The 5,225-nt window shown below is 43.2% G+C and overlaps 1 non-coding gene across 1 annotated transcript; it reads left to right on the top strand.

The window, feature by feature from the left end:
* Positions 1-2,790: 2,790 nt before the first annotated feature.
* Positions 2,791-2,894, top strand: LOC113456612. The gene has a single exon (XR_003377369.1). It is a non-coding gene; the product is annotated as a U6 spliceosomal RNA (small nuclear RNA).
* Positions 2,895-5,225: the final 2,331 nt, after the last annotated feature.

Here is a 5,225-nt window from a genome sequence, read left to right as displayed (position 1 = left end):
GTTGAACCACACTGATTTAAGGAAGAACCATGAGAAAAAAGGGAAAGCTGCTTAGATTTAAAGCACAGCTTGTCCCCAGCAAGCTTAAATGAAGCTAGAAAGAATGGAAAGAAAGAGGAGAAAGCAGAGGCAACAGACATGAGGTGACCATAAGTGGGTTCTAGAACCAAATGCATTTTAGAAATAAGACCCAAACTTTATAGAACCACTGTCCTATAAACCGAAGCTCAGAAGAGAGCACCCCTCTCATCTCACACAGCTGGTCAGCGATAAAAGACTACTGTAGAATAAAACAGTGAAAACCAACCAAATCTCCATTCCTTGTTTCATCATAGTTATTAATTTTCTGACTTTGTTTTGTCCCCAGGTCTCATGCAGTCCAGGCTGGCTCTAAGGCTGGTCTGGAACTCTGGACCCTCCTGTCTCCACTTCCCAAGTGATGGGAGGAGCACCTCCACACCTGGCTTTCTGCTATCTCCTTGGACAATGTTCATTTAATGCTCTGAATCTCTGCTTCAGAAAGCTGAGTCTGTCTGGAGTGTATGTTAGCAAACAGTGAGACTGCCTGTCCGTCTGGTGCTTGTCCCAACTAGGTCAGGATGCCTCATTTCAGGAGCAGCGTTCTTGACAGGGGACAGTCCCCAAGGAGCCTGGCCACGAGCCTTGCAGCTTCACAGTGGCTCTTGGAGGGCTGCTTAGGGCATCAGTGTGCCAGGACAAACTGATGAGACCACACTTCAGCAAACCAAGAGGGTCAAATGCGGTATTGCCTAAGTAGATTACCTAGACGCTAATGGAGAAAAATGAACGTCAATGCAAGGATCCTGACAAAAATCTGTATTTATAGACACAAACTTGCTGCCTGTAGAAAGGCCAAAATAAAGGAAATCATATTTTAAGAGAATAAATCATATATATTTTTAATGAGATTCTCACAGAAACACAAAGGCAGCAGGAATTGATGGGAAATAGTTTCTAAATATATCAAATCATCACCCACTGCCTTCTGAATACCTACAACAGGAAAGAAAAACATTGCAATAATGCAGATCTATATTTAACACAGAGGCAAGAGCTCATTTGTTTGGTATTTCTCAATGCTCTTCCATTCACTATTGAGCAGCTGGTATTTTCTTTTTTAAAAAAAAATCAAGAAATTGGTTTATTAATGGAATATACACAGAGTGACTTACTCAATGGGAAAGCATTGCTGTTAGGGAGAAGGAGAAAATAATGTATTTTTGGATCCACCAATCATCTGACCTCACCATGGTAACGGGCTGTGTTTCCTAACTTTCCAGACTCATACTTGAGTCAAAATGACCATGGTAGTAATTTGAACCAAATCCCCTATCCTATACATGGAGAAACTAAAGCTTAAGGAGGAAGACACCCTAAGGCTCCTCACACAACAGGACTGATGAGGAGTCATTACACTTTATGACCTCAGTGTCTGCACCCCTAAAATCTGTATGATGGAGCCCTAACCTCCAAGGTGACCCTGTTAAGGTGAGGCCTTCTGAGGGCTTCACATCATGAGAACACAGCTGGGATCCACGCCTTTACCAAAGAGAGTCCACAGACTAGTCTCATCCTGCCATGCAAGGGCACAGCCAAGACAGCACACGCTAGAACCAGAGCCCCACCCTCACCGCATGTCAATCTGCCCGTGTCTTGATCTTCGGCTCCCCCTCCCTGAACTGTGGAGAATGGACTTCTGCTGTTTGTTAAGCCCCCTCGTTTCTGACATTCTCTTATAGCAGCCTGAAGAAGCTAGGACGTCACTGCAGAAAAAAATGGCAGATGTCAGTTTCTGTCTGGCTCCCATTTGTAAACTATATAAAACTGTTTCGGTGGTTAAAATTTCCATGCTTTTCACATGATTGATAAAGAACTCTCCAAGTATTTTTTATAGTTAGAATTGCAGTATAACTTGAATATAGGCGTGTTCCATACTGGCCCAGGTGAGTCTAGGGCTTTAGCCTGTTTGCTTTCAACCAAGCAGGCTTCATGAAAGAAAGCAGATAAGCCATGAGCATCGTGCAGACCTCTATGAAGATTTCTCGTTTTGTTTATTATTTTTTTTCTGAGACTGGGTTTCTCTGTGTAGCCGTGACTGTCCCGAAACTCACTCCGGAGACCAGGCTGGCCTCAACCTTAGAGATCTGCCTGCCTCTGACTCCTGAGTGCTGGGATTAAAGGTGTGCACCATTGCTGCCTGGCATTTTTCTAGTTTATTTAAAGAATTTTTTTAAACCTCAGATACTTAATATTTATGAATAATCTTTGATGGTTTTTACTTCCCCCACTTTCGTATATAGGTATATCTGCATTTATGCATAGGTATGTATCTGTGAATATTTGGAAAGAACATGTTATGAACTTATATTTGGTAGGGGAAGACATAATAAAAATTTTGGTGACTATTTGGAAAGAACGTTATGAGCTTATATTTTTGTAGTGAAAAACATAATGAAAATCAAATCAATGTAACTTTTAGCTAACTATTTCTAAGTGGAATTGATCTTGAACCCCAACCAGACACGTGCAGATTCTCAATACTTTACAGGGAAATCTTTCATTCATTTGCCTAACATTTATTGCACATGCTAACTGTGTGTTGTTCACAACTTAACTACTGCTGAATGTACAACACAGTGGAGAAAAGTGGGGGGGGGGGGTCCTAGCTGTGGTGCAGGCAATGCACCAATAGCGGGGAGGGATGGAGAGGACCAAGTATGAGGAAGAGGAGAAAACTGTCAACAGCAGTCTGCAAGAAAGAACTACTGAGCTCGCTTCAGCAGCACATAACTAAAACTGGAACGACAGAGAGAAGATTAGCGTGGACCCCGCGCAAGGACGGCAGGCCAGTTTGTGAAGTGTCCCCCCCTATTTCTTTCCAGCTGTCTTCAGGAACTTACAGCCGGATGTTTTGCTTGATCGAAAAATAACTTTGCTGTCTTAATTTTTGAAAGTATGAAGTCACAAGCTTGTTAAATATTTCCTAGGCACCGTCTTCTGTATGCTGACTGCTGTTTATCTTCCTTTTGTTGACTAGCTCTGATTATTGTGCTTATTGATCCTTTCCTCCTTAAAGATTACAAGAATTAAAACTGACCAAAATAAAAAAAAAAATTTTTTTTGCCTACTTAGGGACCCTTTTCCTCCTACTGGGTTGCCTTGTCCAGCCCTGACGTTACAGTATGTGCCTGGTCTCATAGTCGCATATTATGCCATGTTTGGCTGATGTCCCTGGGAAGCCTGCTCTTTCAGAGGGGAGACAGAGGGAGGGTAGATCTAGGGAGAGATGACGTGGGAGCAGAGAGATTGGGGGGAGGAGAAGATGGGGAAACTTCTGTGTTGGGATACAATATGATAGAATAATAATAAAAAAGAATTTTGGCAGCAAAGACCAAGTGTTTCACAGGGTGGTCCGAGCATGCATAAAAAGAGTGACCAGGAACGGAAGGGTTTAGTCAGGAGGTGGCAGAATGCAAGAAATATAAGGGTCCCTTGCATGTACCACGACACACAGTGCTGAGTTCAGAAGACACCATGTGGGAGGGAGTTGATCCTTCTCTCCCGTGGGTTCTGGGAATCAAACTTTGGTCACCATACTCAAGGTACGTACACACATTCACACACTGAGCCACATCGCTGGCCTCAAGAATTCCAACTTATGAACAACACGATTATTTTCAATGTTAACCCATGAACGCTGAAGTGTACTTTCTTTAAGAAGTCGTCATTAATACAATGTTAATATAGTTACTTCCTCTTTTTCTAAGATTGTTTTTGCAACAGAAACCAAACAGGTGAACCAGGTCTATGGTTTTGAGCAAGTTAACCCTCACTCTGTCAGCAGCACTGGAAGCTCCTGAGAGTGGCAGCAATACTACCAGCATCTTGAGTCACTAAATTTGGGCAGAGGAGCAAATAAATGCACATAAAGTATTCTAAAACTTCTTAAACAATTGGCAAAGGAAACACATAAATGCCAGAATTCTAGCAGTGTGAAAATTTCACCAGCGCATCCATGAACACACAGTAAGGAGTAAAGAAATAGCTGTTTCTAAAGAACCCCAGTGCAACCGAGTTGTGTTCACAATGCACTGTCTGCCTGGTCTCTCAGTGCAAAGACACAGAGGAAAAAGGGTCTCCTGAGATGAGAGAACCCATTCACAGTCTCTCTTCACCTCCTTCCTGTGGCACGGGACACTGTCTGGGTACTTTAAAGAAGGGCCATTTTTCTTCCTGGGTGTGTTCCTCTGATAGCACTCAGTTCATCTCCAGGGACCTTCCGACTGGGAAGAATCTCTTCTTTGTTGACAACATCCACAAACTTTATTTAGAATGTTACCTAAGGTGCCTCCCGGGTTAATCCACACAGAAAGAATTTTAGCCACGAGTCAGAGAAAAGGTGTGCCGATCCCACACCTTGGGCTCTTAGTCCTACTAGCACGTGGGTGTGAAATCAGAGGCAGCTGTAGGTGACTCATATCTATCAGTACACACTTCAGGACCAATTCAATCACAGTCATTACAGACAGGTGTCAGATACCAGTCATTTTAAAGACCCTCAGATGATTCTAAAGTGACCATGAGCAACCACGAGAATCAGACCCTCACCAGACCCTGATTCTACTGGCCCTGGAATAGACTCTGAATCCCCCTTGAGAATGTTATGACATTCCAGCAACTGGGGTGTACAATCAACTGTGCAAAGCACTGGCCCAGACATGTCTTGTATCAAGTGGACAAACTCTGAACCTTGTATGAGAGGGCCAGTCTCTCACCTTAAAGCAGTGTTTCTCAACCTGTGGGTTGAACGACCTTTTCACAGGGGTCACCTAAAGACCATTGGAAAATAGATATTTACATTATGATTTATAACAGTAGCAAAATTAAGTGAAGTAGCAATGAAAATAATTTTATGGTTGAGGTCACCACACCATGAGAAATGACTAAAAGGGTCGCAGCGTTAGGAAGGCGGAGAACCACTGCCTTAAAGCCTTGACTGGCACACTCGTATTAAGTACGTACAAATGTAAGGCAATCCCAGCAACCAGCCTGGACTTTCTTTGAGTATGGGCACCGTATCAGAAGCCAGACCTGGGCCTGGCAGGTCCCTTGCACATATGACACCCTTCGCTGTAGGGAAAAGAAGCGCGGAGAAAACTTTTGTTTGTAATTTGCCATTAAAAGTTTCCTCTGGGGCTGGAGAG

The sequence above is a fragment of the Microtus ochrogaster genome, chromosome 8 (assembly GCF_000317375.1).
Source record: "Microtus ochrogaster isolate Prairie Vole_2 chromosome 8, MicOch1.0, whole genome shotgun sequence".
Taxonomy (NCBI): domain Eukaryota; kingdom Metazoa; phylum Chordata; class Mammalia; order Rodentia; family Cricetidae; genus Microtus; species Microtus ochrogaster.
This window is presented reverse-complemented; position numbering and strand designations above follow the sequence as displayed.